At 35.1% G+C, this 26,783-nt stretch overlaps 1 pseudogene; it reads right to left on the bottom strand.

Moving 5' to 3' along the window:
* Nucleotides 1-12,158: 12,158 nt before the first annotated feature.
* On the bottom strand, nt 12,159-14,146 carry LOC147523849 (alpha-galactosidase mel1-like; annotated as a pseudogene).
* Between the last annotated feature and the right edge of the window lie 12,637 nt (nt 14,147-26,783).

The raw sequence follows: 26,783 nt of genomic DNA, 5'->3' as shown, positions 1-26,783 counted from the left end.
GACAGGATTATCTAACTTATTCATATCCTGCCGACGAAGTTATTGAAAGCCTCGACAGATTTCAGATTGTGAGGAACTTAGTGTTGAGTCAATCAATGCGATTTTGATTCATCAATTGCCTTGGATGACATCAAGTTCAAAGAAAAGCTTGAATCACCTATGCTTGATAAACCACCTAAAGAGCTTAAGAAGGAGCCGCCTTAAGCTAGAATTGAAGCCTTTACCGCCTACACTCAAGTATGTTTTCTTGGGAGATTTGGGAACCTACCCAAGAGTCATTGCATCGATCCGACTCACGGAGCAAGAATCTAAAGTTAGTGGCACTTTTAAAGGAACACAAGTCGGCTATAGGTTGGACAATTGATGATATCAAGGGGGATCAGCCCCTATGATAGTTCAACATAGGATTCATCCGAAGAGGATTCCAAGACTTCTAAGCAAACCACGAGGAGGCTTAATCCGAAAATGAAGGAAGTAGTTAGAGAAGAGGTCGCCAAACTCCTTGACGCCGGCATTATCTACCCTATTTCTCGATAGTCAATGGGTTAGTCCGATTCAAGTTGTGCCAAAGAAACCGGAACCACGTTGATCGAGAACGAGAACAATGAATTGATACCAACCAGATTCAGACGGATGGAGAGTTTGCATCGACATAGGAAACTGAATAGCGATCAAGGAAAGACCATTTTCCATTGCCATTCATCGATCGGATGTTAGAAAGATTATTTGGACAAGCTTACTACTCGCTTTCTTGATGGTTACTCGGGGATATTTTCAAATCCATATTCACCCCGAGGACCAAGAGAAGACCACATTCACATGTCCGATCCGGAACATTCGCCTACCGTCGTATGCCTTTTGGTCTATGCAATGCACCGGCCACTTTTCAGCGATGCATGATGAGTATTTTTGACGACATGGTGGAGAAATACATGGAAGTTTTTATGGACGATTTTTCAGTTTTTGGATCATCTTTTGAAGATTGCCTACACCATCTTTCCTTAGTCCTTAAACGTTGTTGCGACACCAACTTAGTTCTGAACTGGGAAAAGTGTCACTTCATGGTAAAGGAAGGGATAGTGCTAGGTCACCAAGTTTCAAAGGAAGGAATTCTAGTAGATCGAGCGAAGATTGATATTATAAAGGATCTACCCAAACCAAGAACTGTCAAAGATATCCGTGCCTTCCTAGGTCACGCGGGATTCTATCGTCGATTTATCAAGGATTTCAGCAAAATTGCAAGACCGCTGTCACATTTGTTAGGAAAAGATATTGTCTTTGATTTTGATACATCTAGCGTTGAAGCTTTTATGAAGTTAAAGGAAGCACTCTCACATCACCATCAATCATTCGCGCTCGATTGAAACCGACCATTTGAAATCATGTGTGATGCATCCGATTATGCTATAGGAACCGTTCTAGGACAAAGAGACAAGAAAGTGCCGATGCAATCTACTATGCTAGCAAGACTCTAAATGGAGCTCAGATTAATTATTCTACCACCGAGAAGGAACTCTTAGCCGTTGTCTATTCTCTTGACAAATTCGACAATATCCGATAGGTTCAAAAGTGATTATCTATATCGACCATGCTTTGCTTTGCGTCATTTACTCGCTAAAGGGGATGCCAAGCCTAGGTTGATCCGATGGATACTACTTTTACAAGAATTTGATTTGGAGATACGTGATAAGAAAGGAAGAGAATGTCGCTTTCTTGATCACCTTTCTAGATTGCTAGTGGAGAATACGGAAGACAATTTACAAATGTGAGACTTTTTCCCCGATGAACAGCTTGTTCAAGATATCGAAGTGCCATGGGTACGACCCACATTGCAAATTATCTTGTGACCGACAAGGTACCATCACATTGGAGCAAGCAAGAAAAAGATTTATTCTACTCAAAGGCGGATATTATTTTTGGGATGATCCATACTTATTCAAGAAGTGTTAGGATCAAATTGTTCAAGATGCATCCCAGGTGGAACAGAATCCATTCTATCATTCCGTCATGATCAAATTTCATGGAGGACACTTTGGCCCGCAACGCATCGCAGACAAGGTATTACAAGCTGGATTCTATTGGCCTACTCTTTTTAAAGATGCAAATATTTATTGCAAAGCATGTCCGAGATGCCAATTTTTTGGGTAAGATCTCGAAAAGGTTCGAAAGTGGCCTCAACAACCGATCCTTATCTCGTAAATCTTTGATGTATGGGGTATAGATTTCATGGGACCATTTCCTCCTTCTTTTTGGTTACACCTATATTCTACTAGCTGTGGACTATGTTTCAAAATGGATTGAAGCAGCAGTTACGAAGAAGACGCCGATCATAAAGTCGCCGTGGACTTTTCGAAGAAGAACATTCTACCAAGATTTGGAACACGAGAGCCATCATCTGATAACGGTTCTCACTTCAGAACCGCGGTATTTGGGAATCTTATGGCAAAGTATGGAGTAATTCACAAGCTAGCTTTACCATATCATCCTCAGACTAATGGTCAAGCAGAAGTTTCGAATAGGGAAATCAAGAGTATTCTGGAAAAGACAGTAAATCCATCTAGGAAAGACTGGTCTCTTAGACTCCAAGATGCACTATGGGCATACAGAACAGCATTCAAAACACCCATAGGGATGTCACCCTATCGCTTGGTATATGGAAAAGCATGTCATCTACCTGTTGAGTTAGAACATAAAGCCTATTGGGCAGTGAAAGAGATGAATTTCAACCTAGATCAAGCAGGAGAAAAGAGGAAGCTTCAGATCAGTGAATTAGAGGAATTGAGAAGTGATGCTTATGATAAGTCAAGGATTTACAAGGATAAGACTAAAGCATTACATGACAGAAGAATTCAAGAGAGATTTTGAACACGACGTAGGAAGGTTCGGTCTACAACTCTCGTCTAGAAATTTTCCCTGGAAAGTTTGAGATCTAGATGGGCCGGGACCATTTATAGTAAGACATGTCACACCTTTTGGAGCTATTGAAGTAGAAGACATAAAGAGAAGGACTCGTTTCAAAGTCAATGCTCATCGACTAAAGCCTTTTCCTCGGAGTTACCTCATCGGAGACGTGGAGGCCATTTTTCTCAAGGATCCGGGTTTATCAAAACCACTTGTTAAGCGGAAAATTGGGGTAAGTTACCTACACACCTTAAAGATTACATTCTATGTCTTCTTGAACCTGTTAATTGTCTAGTTTAAGTTTTTGCATGAGGAAGCCAAGCCGTCGTAAGCTTGACTCCTTAGGATCTCATTAGTATAAGTGCAACCGATAGCCGACCCTCGATTTTCATAACTTTATCATTTCATCGAGGAGGAGTTGCAAGGCGGAGTCAAAGTCTCATAACTCTAGTAGTAGACCGAAAGTATAAAATGTCTATAGGAAGTAAGCATGTTCTTGAGAGATCAGTTTTGGAATGGGAATTCTAGTCTTGAGGATCCGACTTTAAAAGACTCACATTACGCCTTAGGGATCCGACGAAAAAGACCTATCATTCTTTTGAAAACTTTCGTTTTAATTATTACGATCACTTCATTTCATACACCTAAATTTTGATTAGGAACCCATGCTTTTAAGGTCCGATAGTTTTCAAACTAATGTTAAGATTTCCTTTCCCTTTACATGTAATTTTAGTCTTTCTAAAAAAAAAAAAAAAAAAAAAAAAAAAAATTTGATTATATGGGTTTGGGCCAAATCGGTTCATATTTCGCCCAACAACTCATTCTCTTCCCACATCACCTCAAAACCCAAAACCCTAACCCATTCTTGGGAAATCAGAGATTCGCCACCTCTATTTTGTAAGCTTAACCTTTATATGATGAGAAAGATCAAATATTGATATTCGGCATCAATGGTAATATCCTACCTTTTCTCATCCACTTCATTTACTTCTTTATACATTGAGGTCAATGCATGCATAAGTAGGGGGGAGGGTGTACTTGAGAAACTAATTTCAAAAATTAGTTTTCAAAACAAAAACATTTTTGTTTTATATCAAGATATGATGAAAAAATGAATTTTAATGATGAGTCGGGATATATATTCTATAACGCTTAGTGTTGAATTTGATAGATAGTTGATATTATTGATTTCATTGCCGCTTAGACTATTTATTATGCTTTCGGACATAGTTCTTATTGATAGAATTCTTTATCAAGGCACCACCATAATACTTGGTAGTTTTGTGTACTTTTGCTAGAAGAGAGATTTAAACCCCTAGTAAACTGGAAGTAGAATTTTTAGACTTAGCCCGTGAGACTTGAGCTTTATACTCATTCTTTGGAGAGTTCTTACGAAAAATCCGAAGTCTTAGTGACTCATCATCTTTTCAGTTCTTTATGTCGTTGTAATATAGTCTCATTATTCGTTGATTTGGTTAATCACGAAGTGACATCAACTGGGGAGATAGCCATTAGGTCTTGTAGTCTATTCAAAACAGAGTATCATACTGATAAGTCAAGTAGTGAACCCATTCAGCCTTTATCCCACCTAGTAGGACCATCATGTTAACCCTTTTGAGCCTTATAATAAGCCATTTCTTTTTCATAAAACCCTTGACCCATCACCCAACTCCGGACAAGAGTATAGCCAAAATCTTTATCATCCATACCCATATGTTTTCGAGAATACGAGGGGCACAAGGAGGAAGAAAGACCACAAAAAGGAAGATTACAAGGAAATATCGAGGAGATACAATGAAGTCCATCATTTTGTTCAAGTGAAAGAAGCTAGTGGAAAACGAGCATATCCGATTACTAATCAAGGATATACCAATCGGAGCTAAAAAAAAAAAAAAAAAAAAAGTAAGAGCGAATGGATGGAAAAGCTAAGACAAAGGAAGAATTTTTCTGCAATACAAAATTTGAAGAAATCTTCCAAAGAAATAAGCAAAACCCTTAGTGTTTTTTAAACAACCTTAGAATCCTTTTTACCTTTCCTTCATAAACCAATACCCAAGCCAAGTTACAACCCATGACTTATCACTACAAGATGGTGCTAAGTCTAGAATAGGTGAGAGGATGCTAAAGTGAAGGACCCGACACTTCATATGTGATTGACATTCTTTCCATGAGACTACTTTTATGAGGAAGTCCGTTTTTCAAGGTAGTATGTGGGATGTTCAGATGCATTATTCTTTTCCCCACATACATGAGGTAAAATAGTAGACCATCTTCTCGAGAGATTCTTTTTTGAGAGTATGACCCGGTGAGGATTGAAAGTCAAGATTATCTACCTATGGTAAACTAGGGATTCCGTTTCTTGGATAGGAGAGTATAGAAAATTGACTAAGTACACACATAAGCCTTGATTGAGAATTTTTGTCAATTTTACTATCTCTCATCATAATCTATGAGTCTTTGCAGCAATGTAATTAGCAATGGAGATTGTCTATTGGAGTAAGCACAAAGTGGGTAAGGAATTTCTCTCTCGAAAAATACTATCATTCTTGAACATGCTATTGATTGATTTTGTGGGTATATCACCTGAAAACCCTCACGCGAGACTATAACTTCGTCCTTTTTGGGGAACTTAAAGGTTTAAAGCCTTGTTGCATATGGTAAATGCAATCGCGATGCCTCTTGAAAATGAGTTAGGATTTTATTTTTGTTATTAGGATGTGATTTTGATCACTTATCTATTTTTTATCTTATTTGCTAAGAGACTAGCAAAAGGCTAGTTGGGAGTTGTGATAAGTGCTCAAAAAGTGCTATTTAACCCTCGATTATGCCTCTTGTTTAGCCATCTTAGTGGACTAATAGTGTTTATAAGTTGTGTTTTAAGACTCTACGTGAAAAAAGAGTTTTTGTAGAATATTAGAGAAAAATGGGGTAAAAGCGAAGCAATTCGAGCATTAAGGATCACATGGGAGGCCCGTGGACAATCATGGAGAAGGCCAAGGAATTGGAGCTGTTAAAGGTGCGACTTGGACCTATATTAAAGTCTATTTGGAAGCCCAAGGCCAAAGGATTCGTTGCTTGGACCAAAGCCCGCAAAAGAGGATAGAAGGATAGAGCAGAAGAGAGAAAATCGGCTTATGCGTCTGGGACGCATGGATCGAGCGTCCAGACGCATTGATTGAGTCTGGGACGCATTGATTGAGTCTGAGACGCATGGATAATGCGTCTAGACGCATGAATCGACAATGTAGCCAATTCCTTTCGGTTTTGGACATGAAGTTGGACTCGAAAGAAACCTATTTGTATTAGGAAACAAATGACGGTTTGGAATGCTTCTAGAGCTCATTGTAACCCCTATAAATAGAGGACCTAAGTGCCTCATGTAATTTGCCAATTCACTTTATATTCTTGTCTCCTTAACTTGGAGGCAGAGAGAGATTAATAATAAAAGATCGGGTTTTAACTAGCCGAAGTCTTAATAAATTAGTCTTTCTAGTCTTATGTTCTTCAACTCTTCTTCTTCTCGTTCTTCGTGTTCTTCCTTCTATATGGAAGGCTAATCTTCTCCTTCAAGGGAAGATGAAGCGATGCTTAAAGTTTAAATGATTCTTACGGGTTCATGGTGTTCTTCAATCAGGTTAGTTCTTTATGTTTGTAGTTATTAGTTCCATTGCCCACCAGGGGATGGAAGTATAGAATAGGGTTTATGTTTTGCAATATTAATATCATGCTAGTGTTCTTTACTTTTTCTTCTAGTAGTGTAATTCTTTAGAGTTAGGGAAGTATTCTTTGTGTTGCCTTAGAAGGGTAGCTCAGGGAGTGGTGCCTAGGGGAAGTATTCTTTGTGTTTGCCTTAAGTGGTGATTCATTGAATGGCTGCCCTATTAGAAAGTACTCCTTGATGTTGCTCTTGGTAATACATTGAATGGCTGCCCGAGCTTACATAAAAGGAAAGAAGATATTAATAGCATAAACATAGGAACAACCTTAAGTAGAGTTAATTCTTAACGATGTTTCATCAAAAAGGGCATCGCACTCATTTCGATTGCCTAATTGTAGTCTACTTGTAAGAACAACCATGAAGCAGTAAGATCATAGATTAAAAGTATTGGTGGATTCTAATCTCTTGAATTCCCTCTCTTATAAATTCTCAATAGTTTAGTTAGTTTAGCTTAGTTTAGCATTAGAATCTACAATCTCTACAATATTAGTTTTAATCCCTCAAACCCCTTTCCAAAGGTCTCGTTCTTCACATAACATACACTTAAAAGTGGAACGATACCCTACTCATCCTTTATTTATTGAGGGATAGTTAGGTTTTGATACGCTTCTCTTTTGTTCAACGACCATATACCATCTACATACGCAAAAAGAGAGAGTGTCACAAAGTCATGGTTATTTAGTTGGGAAGGAAAAGAAAATCAATTGGAACATTAAATGATGCAGTTGAGTGTTGAATTTCATGTGAAAGAAAGGAGAATGAGCACTCTCATTTTCCTATAAAAAGATGTCTTTAGTAGCAAGACATAACTTTGGCTCCATAGTGTAGTTTTAGTCGGAGTTTAAAGTTTTCCATGTAAGGTTTAAGTTTTGTAATTTGGTTAATATTTAGTTGTGAACAAAATTTGTTTTATGTCTTATTATATGTTCCAATATTGTCTTTATATATAAATTAGAAGTTATTGTCTTTTTGCTATTTCCATTTTACAACAATTAGATTTATTGATTAGGTTCACATTTTAGTAACTTGCAATTTCAGTCATTTTGAAAAATAGTTTTAAAATATTTGTAAAATCCTACTCACTAAATCTCCTCTTAGAAAAACCTCCACTTGGTTGTTAATTAGAGTTCTAGCCCTTAGGTTTTGGAGCGAAACCCTCACTCAATTATATTTCAACGTGCACGTGAGTGAGGGTACTTGAACAAATGTACTTTCGAGTGTGTATTAAGAATAAATTATTAAAGCGTGCAAAAGTGCAAATCACACGATTCATGCATGAGGGGTCGGTCAACTACATCAGCGGTTTGAGTACAATTCAGAGAGCAGTAGCGACTTTCAGGCCAGCACTATCTAGATGCTTCAAGAGCTGCGAGACGAGTTAGTTTCTCAGGCTTCTACGCCCGAGAGAGCTAGATGAGAGGGAAGAGATAGGAGTAGCTCGAGTTCGTCTCGACGTTGCCCACGCAGAATCTGACTAGACAGCTCCCTAGTGTCCGCATAGATAGATATATTTGTTTTGGTTGTAGTACATGTCTTTACTTTCTGCACTTCTAGTTTTTCATAGTATTATTTGTATGTATGCCTGTGTTTTGTGGAATGTATAAGGATTTGTGGTATATGAGTAGAAAGAAATACAAATACATCATGCCCAAATTTTCGTATTTTCTACACCATGCATGTTTTTACAAATAAAATTCAAAAAAGCCAAAAGTTTCATGTTAGAATAATTATGTTTTTTTACCTTTTAGATAAACCATGTATTTCTCGTTCTATATCTATCAACCGACGCTCCAAACTTGTGTGGGGGTGGTATATTTTCATAACGAAGAACATAGTATAGGTTACTGCCGTTTTTGCTCATGTTCCTATGGTAATCTATTTCCTTTTCTTCATACTTTGAGGACAAAACATATTGGTATAGTAATATTTTGCAAAAACTAGGCATTTATTATATAGCATTCTTATATTAGATAGATTTAATATATTTCTTTCTTTCATAAAATATTTCAAAAAAGACCAAAAATATTTTTACATTTTAGTACTAAAAGTATTGTTTTCCCTTTTTCTATGATGAAGAAATGGTTTAGAAGTCTCATTATAGCAATAGAGTAAAGATTTGTTCTTCGAACTTAGATTAATATACATACAACAGTTTCTGCACCTTTTCATGAATGGCATGCATCAACATTTGATCGTATATAGCAGTGAGTTTCTGAGACCAAGGTTAGAACAGTTAAGTTACATATCCTATGAGAATCTAGCCAGAAGCCTCATCTGAATGATTATTGAGTGATGACACAAGAATGTCCGGATAGAGAGATAACATGTCCACTTGCTTGATCACCACGCCATATCCTAGGAGATCATTTAGGCCTTTTTTGGATTGATATAGCCAAATAAACGTTAAAAACCTAAAAAGATAATTTTTTCTCTAGTTACCCCCCCTTGAGCCTTTACCAATTTCTGAAAGCCTTTTTATTTCTTCGCCATCAATCCCTAAACCGTTACTACACACACAATAAAAAGCGTACCCAGTTGACGAGTTGAGAATTGGATGAACTGTGAAAAGAGAAGAGAAGGCCTTGTACAAAAATAGAATAGTTAGAAGCTTCAAAAGAAAGAAAAAGAAAGAAAAGATTCAAAAATCGAAATCCCCCAAAAGTTCAAAATCAATCAAAAGGAGTTGAATTCAAAAGAAACAAAAACAAAATTAGAACTCCCAAAAATCAAAATGGAGTCACAAAGCCAAAGGGATAAAGAATGAATTGAATCACAAATTTGGAGCAAAAAAGAACAAAACGAGGTTTTTCTCTCGTACAAATATCCGAAGACCCAATTTCTCAACTTATCAGAGTTTGTTTTCCCTTCCCTTTATTTCTAAACCACTACCTTATCCCCATAATTCCTAATAAAAGACCTTTAGTTCAACTAGGAATAGAATGGTGTGATAGTAAGTGGATATTGTGATCAATCGACCCCGGTTTCCTTGGACGTCATTCGCGTATATGAGGAATATAAGTGCCCTCTGCACTTGAGAAAACAAAACTTGAGTGAATCTATAAGAGAGTTGTTATTGCAACACACCCCTGTGAGAACTCAGCTTAAGGACGCTCTCCAAAAGCTTAAAAAATGACTATGCTTTTGCATTTCACCGCTCATGCTTTGCACGTTTATCTTTAGAAGATTAAACTATTGTATATATATTATTATGAGTTCAAAGGATCTTTTCTTTATTCCCCCGCTAATGAGATGTATAAACCTCTAAGATTAAATAAGGAAACGAGACCCTTTGTACTAAAGTTCACTAGGGAATTCCTAGTGGTTGAAAGCCTAGTTGCATATGGTCAATGGTATCGCACTTCACGAAATGAGACAAGTATAATAAATCACACATTTGTGATCTTAGTTTTTTTTCTCTTATCTTTGCTTGAGGACAAGCAAAATGCTGTTTGGGGGTAGTTGATTAGACCCCAAATGTGCATTTTGTTACCTTTACAATACTTCAATTATGCCCTTTTTATGCTTATTAAATAGACAACTTATAGCTTTTGTTACCGTTTGCAGGATACATGCCATTTAGGACGTATATTCCTAATACGTGCATTTTAGCGCAAAAAAGATTGTTATTGATGCTGCTTGGGAAGATTCCAGCTTAGGAGCAAAACTGCCGAAAAGTCAAAGTCACTACAAGAAACAAGGTCTTTGGCGACAAAAAAAATTGTCGCTGAAAATCGCAGAAACGTCGCTAATACAACTTGGCGACGCTTTTTGGAGTGTCGAGTCAACATTGCTAATGCTATAGTCGTTAATGATATGTAGCCACGCTATTTTAACGTCGCAAAATAGCAGATATTTACCGACGTTTATTACTATCGCTATTTCTCTAATTTCGTCGCTAACTCATTTTGGTATTCTCAATATAGTAACGTCGCAAAAGATGAAATGTTGGCGACATTTTTAAAATCGCCGGTAATAAAGCATTACTAGCAACGCTTTTAACGTCAATAAAAGTCTGAAAATTTTGAAAATTTTAGCATTATTAGCAACGTTTTAATCATCGCTATAAGTCCCAAAAAATTAAAAATCAAAAATCTTATTAGCGACATTTTTATTGTCACTAGAGATATCAGTAATTTAAAACTTTAGTTATATAAACGACGTTGTTATCATCGTTAAAGATCTAAAATATTTGAATTTTGTGTATTTTTAGTGACGTTTCTATCGTCGAAAAAAAGGTAAAACAAATTAAAAAAAATTAGTGTTATAAGTGACGTTTTGATTGTAGCTATCGGTTAGTTGTGATCATGTTCCCACACTATTTTGATCACTAATATTGTTGCCGACATTGTGCACCATTTGTACAATTGTCTCCCCCCCCCTCTATTCAACAAATAAACGATATAACGTGAGCATCAATTATCTTAAACAACAAATTTTCAATAAATAAAAGTGAGTTAATTCACTCCATTAGCAACAAAATAGAGTTGCATCATCCCTTTTCATAACTTTTATTTTTGAACTCATCTTAAGAAAAGTATTAACTTAAACAAAAACATTTCTAAACATCCCTCAAATAGCTTGTGAATGAACCATCTTCACAAAAAATGATAATAAATAGCATTTAGATTCCTCTAGTGCCTCTTGCAATTCCAAACCGCCATTTCTTCACAAAAACTAATACCAAACCAATCCATTTTGACGTAAGAGTATCTGTATACAAAGATATTATCTATTAGACCACAAAAAAAAATGGAAACAAAAATATAATAGTTTCCTCCGACAAAATTAAAATCCGTGAACTATTAACAATTATGTTAAGTTTAAATTGTATCCAAATAATTTATCCATTAGACCTCTACTAGCTAGTATTCATTGAGATAAATCTAAGAATTGAACTATATACAAAACAAGAATTTCATTAATATGAAAGCACAAAGGTACAAGGCTAGAGGAGTCTGCAGTACGAAGTTATATACCTCCTTAGCAAGGCACTAAAGAAAGCATAGACTCTAAAGACCACAAATATATAAGCCAAAATCACATTTCCACTTCAAATAAGAATGTCTAATATTTCACAGTTTTCATTCTAATGTCTAGCAGCAGCGGCGGCAGCTGGACATTATAATGAGAACTGTGAAAGAAGTTAAATCACATTAATATCTAATATTTTCTCATTCTATATACTCTTTGAACAAAAGAAGTCCACATCACCCCATGAATACAGTAATTAACACGTAAGAGATTTAAGCGTGACAAACATATATTTCATTGAAGAAGAGTCTTCTTTTGTTCAAAGAGTATATAGTATCACTTGGTCAAATATGGTCTCTGCTACTATGGTGTCAATAGTTTGACCAGATATTAATCCCTCAAAACCTATAATGGTTTAGTAAACTACGTTTGCATGCAAACACATCCCCGAATTGCACGAAGCAAATAAAATCTTTCATAGTGAAGGAGTTAGATAAGGCGAAGTTATTGTGTGTGATCTTGTGAAAAACGCGAAGTGATAGATCGCGGCAAGTTCTTCAAAATTACCTTAACTTTTCACAAGGTTATGAATGTTACGTTGAAGGGGACAATGTTTCGCGGAAACAGGTGATAGCAATATTGTGGCAATACTGATTGTGTCATATCTAGCAATGTTCTTTACCGGATCAAGAAGCCACCCCAACGGAAGCATGTCCAAGTCGGGCCATGAGTTTCCTTTTAATCCCTCAGTTCCTATCATATTAGCAGCAGAGAAAAGTCCCCGCCCACAAGTCAATATATCGTTATTTCATAACTCTCGAGCAACCATAAAGAAATATAGTGAGCATGCAATCCTCATCGACATTAATAATGGGAGTTAGTAGTTCGAAGCTTAATAGAGTAGAACACCAATATACCGGATACATTAAAATGAGCTGCCACATCACCCCATGAATCCCAATCATCTCTAGTAATCCTATACATGTTAACAAGATAACTCACATCCTTGGCCATGGCTGGTGTTGCCTTGGTTCCGTGGAGAGAGAGAATACAAGATAGGACGATCAAGCTCCTTCAAGACTGCATAAATTAGAGCTCTTTATGCCATCTCTTCCTTATGCAAATCCTCCACAAAATCATCCAACCCCCTCTAAAATGTTCTAGCTGAAAATTACCGGTTTGGTAGAAGAAGAAAATTTGTCACATTGTACCTTGAAACTATGGCTACTTCATTGATGTTCAAATCATCGCCAAAGATACAATAATGCTTCACTGTGTCAAAAATGGGGAAAACATTAAACAAAATTTTCAGAGAATAATACCCAATTCATGTTGAAAACTTGGATCATATGATATTACAAATTCCAAATAGTACAATTCCTCTTGATTGGTCGTGGATAGTAGCAGTGTTAGGATAATAAGAGCACAAAATAGCATACAAAAGTGGTACGAAAATCTGAATGTGGTTTCATCTGTATATCGGTGTCTGAAGAATGCTCTTCCATTTAGATTAAAGTACCATGTCAGATGACGCACGCTTTAGCAGACAAAAATATGTTTCAACTGCAAAGAAATATATTACCGAAATCCACACCCCACTCAGCATTCTGATGACAGAGTGACCTCAAGAAGGCTTTTCCAGCTCCCAACTTAGTATCCACGCCATGAAACCATGTGGCATCCATGCACATTTTCGATCTGTCGGGCCTATATCTTTTTGCACGCCATTGTCTTCCGGACTCCATATAACCAACCCGAGAAACCACTAGTGTCGGTTGAGATTTCCAACAACAAATGGCCATACTTATTTCTCTAGATTTGTATGTGAGGGAGTAGGTATATCTCAATGTTTATCGGCTTTCAATGAGGCTCACACATGCTGCAATCTAATTTCAATTATATTTCATAAGGGTACCCTTTCAAATCATTTGTATGATTATGATGATTGTTATGTGCCAAACTTTTGGTAATGGTAGCTTATTTAAATAAAAAGAAAAAAAGGAAAAGTGCAATGTACATTGAAGGGTTTACCGTGGTAATGTCTAAGATGGGAGAGTTTGCATTGATTTGCTTGTGTACTTACTCCTCTCATGACATGAATCCCAAACTTTAAACCTATGCCATGTACTTTCCTCGGCTACTTCATTGAACCCTTTCCCATCTATAGGCGAAGGCCATCTTTTGGGGTCAAGGATCATCTTTCCCACTAATCGATCACATCAAATCTGAGTGAATCTGTATAAGCACCTTTAACTTTCCTCCTATACGGAGAAAATCCACCACAACATATTTGCCGAGAAAAAAAAATTAAGTCAAGGAAGTAACATAATAGTAATAAAATATCTCTCTGTGGATACTTGCTCATAATGTGTTTAACATAGACGGTAACTCTTGACTTGTCAAAAGTTGGAATATATTTTCGACCTCATATCCATGAGTTAGTAGCCTCTTAGAAACAATTTCTGCATTTTGGAGGAATTGTTCTTCAGAAACGATCCATGAAAAAGAATCATATGAATTTCCGGCCTCTAGGAGGGTGCTAGCTTGCCCTCCATTTTACCCGAGAGGCTTGGATAGCTCCCTGAAATGTACAATTCCAATTCAACATTAATTTCATAATACTCATTTATCTAAGAATTGGATTCTGTTTAAAGAATGCAAAAAGGAACAAAAACAAAACACTTAACAAAGAAAATAAGCAAACAAAGTAGATGAAAAACCATATTTCAGAATGGTAAAAACCATAGTATATAAAATTTAAGGACAAAGGAGAAAAGGGATTCTAATATAACTCGTCAAATAGCCAAAAAGCTCAAAATGTTTGTCCACTGTCTCAGTTTGAGTCATTTGAGTAACATTTCCACTTCTTCATCAACTAAAACAGAAAATAACAACTTGGGCATATTTGTTCTTATACAATTAATTTGCAGAAAGAAAGAATAAAGAAATGGAAGAAGAACACGCACCTGTAGCAGGTTGGTTTCTAGAAAGTCTTCTGTTTGAGAGACCAGAGAAGAAACCTTGCAGCAACAATTTCTATAAGAAATTTGTGAGAAACCCATGACTGAAAAAAATAGTAGAGAAAAACAAAATATGCAGCCAGAATTAAGTAAACCCCCTAGAATGAATTTCATTTGCTAATCGAGCTGGAACCCCAAAAATCAAATTTAAAACCCTAAGAGAGAGAATAGAGTGATGGAGAGTGTATCTTCTACTGAAACGGTTCTCCGATCTGATGGGGGAGGGTTATTCAAATTGGTTGAGGTGATTTAATAATTGGTGGTGGAGGCGAGAAGAATGGCGGTTCAGTGGGAGAGAGAGTGCGTGAATACTGAGTAGTACTAATAGCTAGGTTTTTTTTCTTTTTTCTTTTTTCCTTTTTCTCTCTTTTTTTTTCCTTTTCTTTTTAATTGGATGGGCACGAGATAACCAAAAAATTTTAGAGCCTGAAATTTTTCGAAACAAAAATTTTGACTCGCTGAAATCACAAATTCAAATTCAGAATTGGTATCATCGCCATATATGGATTTTTAATTTCTATTTATGCCAAACTATAGGCTACGATGAAAAATGCCGCCAAAAAAGTAATTTCTAGCTACGTTTTTTTTTCAACGTTGGGATACTCTATCATCACCGACGCTTAAATACGTCGTCATTGATAAAATGTTTTTCCAACCGTCCTTTTGTCGCCAAATAATTTTTTCTGATTTATAAAATTTCCAAAATTTTTGAACAAGGCTTTCAGCAACATGAAAATCGTAGCCAAAAGTTTTTCATCAAAGGGTACGACACTAGAGAAATTGCGACGTTATAAACATCGCCAAAGATGATCATTAGCCATGTTTTTTTATTGTCACTAAAAGTTTTGTCGCTAAAAAGCCTATTTGTTGTAGTGAGTCAACTGTCAAAGACTCAAAGCTGAAAGCTATGGACTCAGGGACTTAAAGCCAAAAATCAAGAATTCAATTGTCCTAAATGAGTTTAAGATGGCAGCAGCGCCATTTGATAACTAGATTTTTCTAACTTAATCTTACGTTATTAATTATTTATTTTCTACTCTCACTTATATATTCATGCAATATATATAGAGTACGAAATCGTTCCACTCTTAACTCTCTAGACTTAAACGAATTCAACTAATCAAACACAAGGAAACAATGGTGAGAGTAATATTTATGGATGTGAATTTATACTACAAAATTGAATATATGAATTTAACTTATAATAATTTAACTAAGCAATTGAATATGACTTGAATAAAATATAGAGAAGAATAGAGAGATTTGAAATCCACCTTGATTAATCCCTAATATGCTAGTACGGAGTTGTTGCAATCCTAATCTTTATGTTTTCACATAAAGGTTAGGTCTTTTTATCCCTAATTATTCATGACATCTCTACCAACTAATAATTAGCATGTGAGGTAATTGAAACCCATTCTAATGGTGAATTAACTACCCTCAAGAGTAGAATATCTTACTACAACTATTCTATACTAACACATCAAGTTTTCATCAAGGCTTTAATCAAATCCCTCTAATGGAGGTTTAGCTATGATTCATTAGATTATTATGGACATAATAATAGAAAGAAGAAGATATAATGAAAGAACACTTGTATTGGAATTTGATTTGATTGGATTGGATTAATGGTGGCTAGGCTAATAAAACAATAACTAGATTTTAAAACTAAAGAAGAAAACTAATTTATTATCTAATGAGAGAGAGAGAGAGAGAGAGAGAGAGAGAGAGAGAGAGAGAGAGAGAGAACCCTAATTTACAAGTAAACTAAAGAGGGGAGTAACCATGTTTTGTTTAGCTTTAACCCTCTTTATATAGGAGAGGGTTAGGTTTACAAATTCGTGCATAGGCTTTGGAGCTATATTTTGGGCCATTAAATCAAGCCCAAAACCTAATTACTTAAGTCCAAAAAAGTTTATATGTTGGAAATTACTACAATTGCCTTTTCATCCATTTTTACTCCTCTGATTAGATCAAGGCCTAAACCATTAGAAATCTCTTTCCGATCCGGTCGTTTTGACATATAGTAGGCTTAATTTCGAGGTCTGAGTCCAAAGATACGATCTGCAAAAGTTCTGTTGACTTTTATGCTCTATTTCTGCCCGCGTTGACTTTGACTTTTCAGTTTTTACTGGGATTTAAAAAGGTTTTTTTCTCCTTGAAACTTGGGCTTTAAAAATAGAATTTCTTAGCAACCAACCTTTGATCCTTTCTCTTGCAAAAGTGACATATTTCTTCATATAGTTGACTCAAAGATCTGAAATACACAAAAGTACGTAAACAGTACTAACTTTTATTTATTATAAGCATAATTGGTCTAAATGTAATATTATTAAGGGGTTAAAACTACAGTTTTGGGCACTTATCAAACCACCCCAAACAATATTTTGTTTGTCCTCAAGCAAATATGATAAATTAAAATAAGTGACAAAAAATGGAGTTCTAACTAATCTCGTTTCGCTGAGTGAAATTGCATTGACCATATGCAATAAGGCTTTAAACCACTAGGAATTCTCTAGTGGACAAGTTATAGCCTCGTGAGAGTTTCCCAGAGAAGATACTCACAAACTTTTTATTTTATTTTATTTTTCTTTTCTTTGGATGAAAACTTTATTTTCTTATTGAAGCAACCAACAAATTCTTGGTTTCAAAGGTCTTTCTCTTTCCTATTCGTTATTTCAACTATATTCTCAAACTCATTCAAAAATGGGTAGGCTAATTTTTATTTTGTTTTGTTTTTGTAAAAGGGTAAAGGAATTGTGGTTTATGAAAGGCTAAAGAAAGGCTCAGAGGGGCGACTAGCGGAAAATAATTTCATAAAGGTTTGAATTTCTGGCTATATCGATCCAAAAATGGCCTAAATTCTCGCTTATGATATGGTATAATGATCAAGCAAGTGGACGTGTGATTTCTCTATTTGGAATTTACTTCTCCCTTGTGTTATTACTCAGATATTTCACTCATAAGGCTTTTTAGGCTATATTCTCACAGAATTTGTAGAATAAGTACTTTAACCTAGATTTCAGAAACTTACTGCCAATACAAATATAGATACTCATGCAATATATTTATGGAAAGATGCAATAATTATTACCTACATATTAACCTAAGTTTCTAAAAGTTATTCTAATTTAAGAGCTAAAGTGAAACTTCTAGACTACTATCATCACAGAAAAAGAAACAATACCAATATTCCTAAGTGCATAATATAAATACTTTTAATTATTTTTTTAATATATACATATTGAAAGCAAAGTGCATATTATACATATATATCCTAATAGGTGCCTTAAAAATTTTCAAATGTTTCTATCCCACCCCCAAACAATCGAACGCTTTGTCCTTAAAGTGTAAAGAGATAAGGAAAGAATTTACCATAGAAATGTGGTAAAAATTGGCAGTACCTGTAACAGAAATATTATAAAGATAATATGATAACATGAAGCACAATTAAACTGTTACGTACTAACTAACATAAATTATACTGGAGTAAACATGACAGAGAAAGGGTGGCAAAAAGATTTGAAATGAAATACCAAAATACGCCAACCCCAAATAAAATTTGAAAACTCTTTTTAAGTTTGAAAATTTTTGTGGCCTATACTCCATTAAGGTGGTATTTTACAAAAAAATTATATAGGTCTTTTAAAGTTAGATTCCCTAGATTGTGCACACCCCCAAACAAGTAAGAAATTGAGGTGGCACAAAATGGATGATGCGTGCTCAACTATAAACTAATAGTCAAAAGAGTTGGGGGTCTAGCCATAAAAATATGATACTAAATGCACCCCCAAACAGAATGAAGTTGTATAATTGGAAGCAAACATGTAGAAGAATGAATGAAAACTTATGCAACCCATCAAAGAACTTATGTAAACCATCATGTTGTAGCTATTTTAAAGAATTAGAATGACCCAAAAGATGAATTAGTGATACTTTAGGTGAGAAAGAAATGAAGTATGGATCCTGATGTCTTTCATGAGGCTCAAATGAGAAAAAATAAGACAAACTAGGTTTCTCACTACACTCGGTCAAAGCTTGGCTCTCAACTACAGGAATGGTATACTCATGAGATTGTGTGCTAGGCAAACACTCTTCACTGTGAGGGTTGAAAAATTATAGAAGGTCTCTGAGGAAATTGGCTCAAGTGCAAATTTGAGGTTCCTCTGAAATGGTGGGTGAATGGATGCCTTAGTTGTGGTAGACGATTGGATTTTAGGAGGTGGTAACTCAGGTAGATGGTGGTCAGTTGGTGGTTCATTAGTTGGTGGATCCTCAGCTGCCACACTAAATTAAGATTCACATTGCGCTAAAGAAGTTACTTCGTTTAATTCTTGCACATTATCTTATTCATACCTTAGATTAGAATTGTTGATTTCTATTTCCTTACTCTCATCCTCTAAAACAATATAAGTTTCCTCAATGTCATCATGGTCATCCAAAACATGTCCTACAAAGTCGTCTTCAAGAATTTCCTCATCCAGGTAGTGTGTGGAGTTAATATAATGATTAATGGGAGGGACATGGGAAGGTAATGGTTCATGAAATTCAGGGTATGTCTTAACTAGGTCGAATGGTTTGGTTATGGAAATATGTTGTTCTACTTGTGTGTCAATCTCTGGCAAGGTTGAAAGTTCTGTATTAGGTGAGGGGATCATGGAAATCATCTTGGCTAGGTTTTGAAGCATAGTTAGGTTCTGAAGCATAGTTTGGAAAATTCGGTCTAGGAAGGGTGGAGAACTAGATGGGTGGGTAATTTCTAGTATGGTGGAAATGTCTAGCGTAGGTGAGCTTAGCATCTTTAGGTTCTGAAGTATTATTTTGTTTTAGGCCATTATTTCATTGAATGTTGTTAGCGGAGGGGAAACTTGGTTGTGTGGTTCTAGTTGGTATGGTGTTTGACAGTCATACTTATTGGCGAATGGATATGATATGAGTCCTTTTTGGGATATGGCGTTTGAGTGACTCTGGTTGATCTCGTACTGTGATGGGTTAGGTTGAGGTTGAATAAATATGGGACATGAATGGGCGGTGTGGTCTGGATCTGAACAAATTGTGCACGAAAAAAATATTTGGTTCGTTGTACACACTCATCACGGAACTAGAAGTAGACGACACTGGTTGACTCCATGTATAGTTTGGATGACTAAAAAACTCTTGATTGTATTGGTTACTATGAAAATTTGAAAATTGAGGCTCATAATTATTATTATATCCTATAGTAGGTCCAAACTCTTGGTATGATGGGCACTGAGAAGCCCAATGGTAAGGATTACCACAGCATGAACATGGTGGAGGGTTTGCATAATAACCACATGATTGTTGGTTTACATATTTATATGCCATATTGGTTTTAAAAATATATTCTAGGATAAGTATTATGCAAACAAAACTCTAACTATAAATTTCTAGATAGGCATGTGTGTTGACGTTTACGATATATAACTCTAGATGGTTTTTTCTTACCAGACCTTAATCTCATGCAAGGCTAAGTCCAATATAAAAGAAATATGAACAACAGTCAAACAACCCTGATATACTAGAATTGAAACTCCTATGACAGAAGAGGCGAGGAGTGGAAGAAGGAGTACCAGAATGCCTCCTTGCTACATGTATGAATAACGTCTTTGATATGCAATCTCAGTGTATTGAAGAAGTTTGGAACACTGAATAAAAAATAACTTGAACAAAAAAGAAGTTTGGAAGGGTGTGGGCATGCTCAGAAAAATAGAGTTAAAAATAAAAAATTTAAAAAAACGTAGTAGCCTATAAAATTTCAGAACAATCGGAGTTATGAAAGTCCTTCGACTACCCTGCAAAGTTTGTGAAATAGTTTTTGGCCACAATACAAACAACCAAATGGTTAACCAATCAAAACAGAACCAAAAATTGCCAAACTTTTACTGGAGACTCTTGATAGATCATGCGTGTTCTTATAAAATATTTAGATCAATTTGAGTTCTACAAACCTTTCTTATTGGCTGTTGTTCTAGAAATTAAGTGTTGCAAAAATAGAAATACACTGGAAACAATCTATTAGTTAGGTGATCAAAACAAATAAAAACTCTTTAACATTTTACTGAAACTCCTGACTTATGATAGATAATGGTAAAAAATTTAGAATTTTTCACTCGTCGTTTTCCCAGAACTTTTGAAATCAAAACTAAAATACAGGTGTAAATATGGTAATAGTTCACTAGGTAAAACCACTAGGAAAAATCTGAAAACATTCCATTAAATCAACAACATCTTAAAGATTATTCTTGAAAAATTTCAAAATTTTCGAAAATTTTAAAATACCTTTACCACAGATTCTTCCTTCGTGAGTCCTAGATCTTAAGGGAGCTACGCTTTTGCAAGGCAAAAGAGAGGGAGGGGGCTCTCTTAGTTTAAAACAGTGAATTTCAAGCTTGAACAGTAATGAAAATATGAGAAACAAGAATGAAAAATTAAAAGGGTGGGTAGGTAGAGAATGGGGGATTGCCCTTTGGATTCAACCAATTGAATTCTTGTCCTGAATGAGTTTAAGATGGCAGCGGCGCCATTTGATAACCGTAAAAATGCAAAACTAGATTTCTCTAACTTAATCTTATGTTATCAATTATTTATTTTCTACTCTCACATATATATTCATGCAATATATATAGAGTAAGGAATCGTTCCACTCTTAACTCTCTAGACTTAAACGAATTTAACTAATGGAACACAAGAAAACAATGGTGAGAGCAATATTTATGGATGTAAATTTATACTATGAAACTGAATATATGAATTTAATTTATAATAATTTAACTAAGCAATTGAATATGACTTGATAAAATATGGAGAAAAATAGAGTGATTTGAAATCCACCTTGATTAATCCCTAATATGCTAGTACGGAGTTGTTGCAATCCTAATCTTTATGTTTTCACATAAATGTTAGGTCTTTTTATCCCTAATTATTCATGACATCTCTACCAACTAATAATTAGCATGTAAGGCAATTGAAACCCATTATCATGGTAAATTAACTACCTTCTAGAGTATAATATCTTACTACAACTATTCAATACTAACACATCAAGTTTTCATCAAGGTTTTAATATTAGAGGTTTAGCTATGATTCATTAGACTATCATGGCCATAATAATAGAAAGAAGAAGACATAATGAAAGAACACTTGTATTGGAATTTGATTTGATTGAATTAATGGTGGCTAGGCTAATAAAACAATAACTAAGTTTTAAAACTAAAGAAAAAAACTAATTTATTATCTATTGAGAGAGAGAGAGAGAGAGAGAGAGAGAGAGAGAGAGAGAGAGAGAGAGCCTAATTTACAACTAATCTAAAAAGGGGAGTAGCCAAGGTTTGTTTAGCCTTAACCCTCTTTACATAGGAGAGAGTTAGGTTTACAATTTCGTGCACGGGCTTTGGAGCTATGTTTTGGGCCATTAAATCAAGCCCAAAATCTAATTACTTAAGTCTATAAAGGGTTTCTCTACTGGAAATTACTGCAATAGCCTTTTTGTCAACTTTTAATCCTCTGATTGGATCAAGGCTTGGACCATTAGACCGATCTTTCTGAGTCGGTCGGTTTGACATATAGTAGGCCTAATTCCAAGGTCTGACTGCAAAGAAACGGCATGCGGAAGTTTTGTTGACTTTTATGCTCTATTTCTGCCCGCGTTGACTTTGTTTTTTTAGCTTTGACTGGGCTTGAAAAGAGTTTTTTCTCCTTGAAACTTGGGCTTTAATCATAGAACTTCTTAGCAACCAACCTTTGATCCTTTCTCTTGCAAAAGTGACATATTTCTTCACATAGTTGGCTCCAAGACCTGAAATACATAAAAGTACGTAAACAGTACTAACTCTTATTTATTATAAGCATAATTGATCTAAATATAATATTATTAAGGGGTTAAAACTATAGTTTTAGGCTCTTATCAAGTGGTAACTGTTCACCCCATAAAAAAAATGAAAAAATAAATAAAAAAATAGTAGTAAGAATTAGTGCTATTAGCCCCCCCTATTAGAGAATCCTACATCCGCCCCTGTGACAATGTAAGATCAAGGTTGAAATCAATGAAGCTTGCTTGGTTAGATGGCAGACATGCAAATGAGGCTAGTGGCTTTAGTATCCTATTTGGGAGGTTAGTTGGTTTGAAGGAAATGTAATTGAATTTTTTTGTATAACTTGTTTTGAAATTAGCTATTGTTTCTTTTACTTGTTTAGATGATGGGGAGCATGCCCAGGGAGGTGGGGGTGATGGTTCTGAAGCTCATCTGGTGTGTGTGAAGGTTTCTTGGTTGGTTAGGTGATCAGCTCCTAAATGTGTATTTTATTACCCTTATATTATTGCATTACATTCTTTCTTACGTATAATGAAAAGGCAACTCATAGCTTTTATTGGTCTTTTTAGGTTACAAAGGATTTCATACCACTTATCATAAAAGCTGCATCTTAGCACCAAAAGGAGCCTTAATCACGCTTATTATAAAGACCAAAAGCTGATGGAAAAGTGTTGAAAAAGTCAAAGGCAAAGGTCAAAGCCTTTAACTCAGAAGACTAGAGAAGGAGACCCTTATCTCAAAATATGATATTCTCAATAACCTACCTTGGTCAAGAAGAAATCAAAAAGCAAAAGTTAAATGTGAGGTGTCTCATTTGTAATGGAAAAAGGCAAATCTATAAAAGGCAAAAGTGGGGGTATATAATCTAAAAGTTAGGAAGAGAGAAAACATCCATTGTTTTAGGGTCCATACCATTTGGTTTGTTAGATTTAGTCTTGTTTTTCAATTCAAGTCTTTTACTTTATTGTTCTTCATTTCCTTTTATTTAAATCTTGTTATTTTGTTTTGTTTGTTTCAATCTTCAATCTTATTTTATTGTTCTTGTTTCAATCTTCAATTCAATACTTCTTTCGATGTTTTCATGTCATTTCCATACCAACAACTTGAGTTTTCATGTTTTCATTAACTTAAACTAAACAAGTCTATACCAAGAGTCTACCTTTCTTCTTCTTAACTCCCACACTCAAACTTTAAACAATTTAGGATGAACCTCACTTTTACAAACTCTTTTGAAGTTACACACAACTACTAAAACTTCATTAGGAAGCTACACTAAGCAGGACTTTGAGGCGAACTTGTTACTTGTTTATGTTTTGAGTATTACTAAGTTTATTTTAGATATTGTGGTGATTAACTAATAATGGGGTGCTAAATTTCCTTTGGGATATATATTATGTTGTTGATGTTATTTTATACATGTGAATTGCAATGTCGTGGATTATTAATTGTTTGCATTATAAACAACATAACTTACAATGAGTGATGTTGTTTATAATTGCAAGTAATTATGGATGATGTTTTATTGTGTGGTGGTGGCAGGTGTTGTATGTTGTGTAATGTATGTGAGTGTGTTAGTATGAGGTTCCATGGAGAGAGTGCTGGGAGGTGGTGTATGTTGGCTGGTAGTGTGTGTATGTGAGTGTGTGCTGGCAGGTAGTGGTGGTAGTGTGTTGAGTGTGTTTTTGGTGCTACTGCATGTGTGGTGTGTGTGTGTTTTGAAATGGTGGTGTGTGTGTTGGGTGTGCTAGACTAGTGGTGTGGTGGTGACTGCCTACTGCTGCTATGTTGTGATGATGTTGTACTAATGTTACCTGCTGTGTTGCTTGATATGTATATGATAATGTAATTGTTTGTACCTACTTAACACTTGTAATATCTGTTGACTTTTGATAAGTGTAAATTTGTTGTTATGTACTAGGTATCACCCGTGCCTACGACACGATTTGTTATGAGGTAGTACTTATTATGTTGTTTGTGGCATTAATCTTGGTACACCCAAAATATTTTTAAATGTGTGGTCTATGTGGAAATTTGTAGACATTTTATTTTGAAGTGGTTGTTTATTTTGTGGATGCAACCATGTGGTGGTATCTCAGACCAAAACATTGTGCCCTTTTATAGTTGGAGCTTTTTGACAGGTATCAATTTCACTTTTTCTAAATGCAGCTACTCCTTATTCATTTCTGGTAATTACAAAGCTAAAATCTAATGAACTGAACATTTGAATATTGATATGTGCAAAATAATTTGATTATTCGGACATGAGTGATAGTTGGGTACGTAAATTGTACCTAATCAATATTATAGAGTCGATCTATACATAAATTATTAGAAAAAAAAAAAAGAACAAAAGCAGCCTAAAGTCTATTCAGGAAAAAATTGTCATGGACGTCGTCCTCTACCACGCCTTCAACAATTTTTTGATGAACTTGTTCCATAACTTTATATACAATCATATGAAACATTGTCCAGTACATCAATATTCATTTTCAAGACAATCTTCTAATCTTCAAAATAAAATTACATTGAGTAGTTTTAGCACACTGTGAGCCATATTCTCAAGTGAAATGACACTACACACTCACATAACTAAACAATAGATATGAATTAAACTACTTGATTAAGGCAAAACCTTAGGACAATAAAATGAATTGAAGCTTGTTTTGTTTAGTTATTTTCAAAGAACTTGAGAAGTTTAGAGCATATGACATGCATCATTTTTTTTACATGGTTATGTAATTTGAATCTCAAATGTTCTTTTAGATGGTCAAGTAAGCCTAAGACTCCAAAGAATATTATTAGACAATGTTTAGACAAAATGCAATAGAGTGACTGATCAAACTGTAACTGAGATTGATAGGAGCAAAGTAGCAAACTATGCATGCACTTCAAAATGGTAAGTTCCATATGATGAGCAACAATCTTAACCCTTAATACATTAGCCTATGCCATAGTTCAAGATTTCAAAATTATTGGAATTCTGAAAATCTTAAAAACCGAAATTAACTATATTTCGACCCTATGTTTTTTTCTTCTCAAAAAATGAAATATTCAGTGGAATTCCGATATTAAGTGTGAAATCATGAACATTGGCCTATGCACAAAATTTAAAAGAAGGGATGCCAACAAACTAACTTGTTTGTTACTTGCATCTTGGTATTGCTCGTGCCCACGACACGGATGTCGTTAATGTTGTTTTTCATAGAATTATATTAATCGTTAACGGGAAAAAAAAAGAATTATATCAATCAAATATTTTTTATATGAGTCATATTCGCGCACTATGACAATCAAACCATGCATGTGATCGAGTGCTTAAACATACTCATTCCTTCGCGGAGAAAACATAGATGTTTTTAATAGTAAGTACGACACATCTTTGCATGTTTACAAATTGTAATACTACGATATAATAATATTGTAACTTTATTAGAAATACTATGAAGTTGTCTACAAAAGAGAATACAGTGAAAATATTAGTGCCATGGAACATGCGACATAGTATGCTTAGAAGAGAAAGACATAACACATGAAATCTAATCACAAACATATGATTGAAAATAGGAGAACGAATATGTTGCAAGGCTATACATATGGTAATAGTTCTCTTTTACATTACAATGTCAATAAATAAATAAACAATTCACTAAGAGAAAAAAATAAATAAATAAACTACAAAGATAGAGAATTTTATCTATCTCATATATGTTTTGATGGGGATACATTCATTTCCCTCTCTCTTATTTCTTCATATATACCCATCAACTTAGTCACTGCCTTCTCTATCTTTTCACTTAATTCCATGTAACCATGTGCTTGAACAAACAGAGGCCATTTCGCAACACCCATTTTCCACAACAATCTTATTAAAGTAACTATGTGCTTGAACTAACAAAGGTCATTTCACAGCACCCACTTTCCACAACAATCTTATCAATTAATAATAATAAGTTTTTCGCTCTATAATAGCTCTACACTGTAGGTGGCCAAGTTATCATGCATTGGTACACCTACAATTATCATTGGAAAAGTATTGTGGATGTCTTGGGGATTCATTACATGCAAGAGTAGTTTCGGAAACATAAATTGATTGCCAACCGATGGTCAACCAAATTGCAATGAAATGTATTTAATGCATATTCGTCATGATTGCTATGTTGGTCAGCATCCTCATTCGACACTTTCCTGCGACAGTTTGTATTTTCACCCAATGATTCAACTATCTTATCTTGTGCCCGTCTCCAATAAAATTTGTCGGTGCATGACTTGAACCATTTCCTTCATGTCCTTCTCGCCCTTCGGCTCCATGTCTATGATATTGGCTACTTCTACGTCAATTTT

Source organism: Coptis chinensis, chromosome 1 (assembly GCF_015680905.1).
Source record: "Coptis chinensis isolate HL-2020 chromosome 1, ASM1568090v1, whole genome shotgun sequence".
NCBI lineage: Eukaryota > Viridiplantae > Streptophyta > Magnoliopsida > Ranunculales > Ranunculaceae > Coptis > Coptis chinensis.
This window is presented reverse-complemented; position numbering and strand designations above follow the sequence as displayed.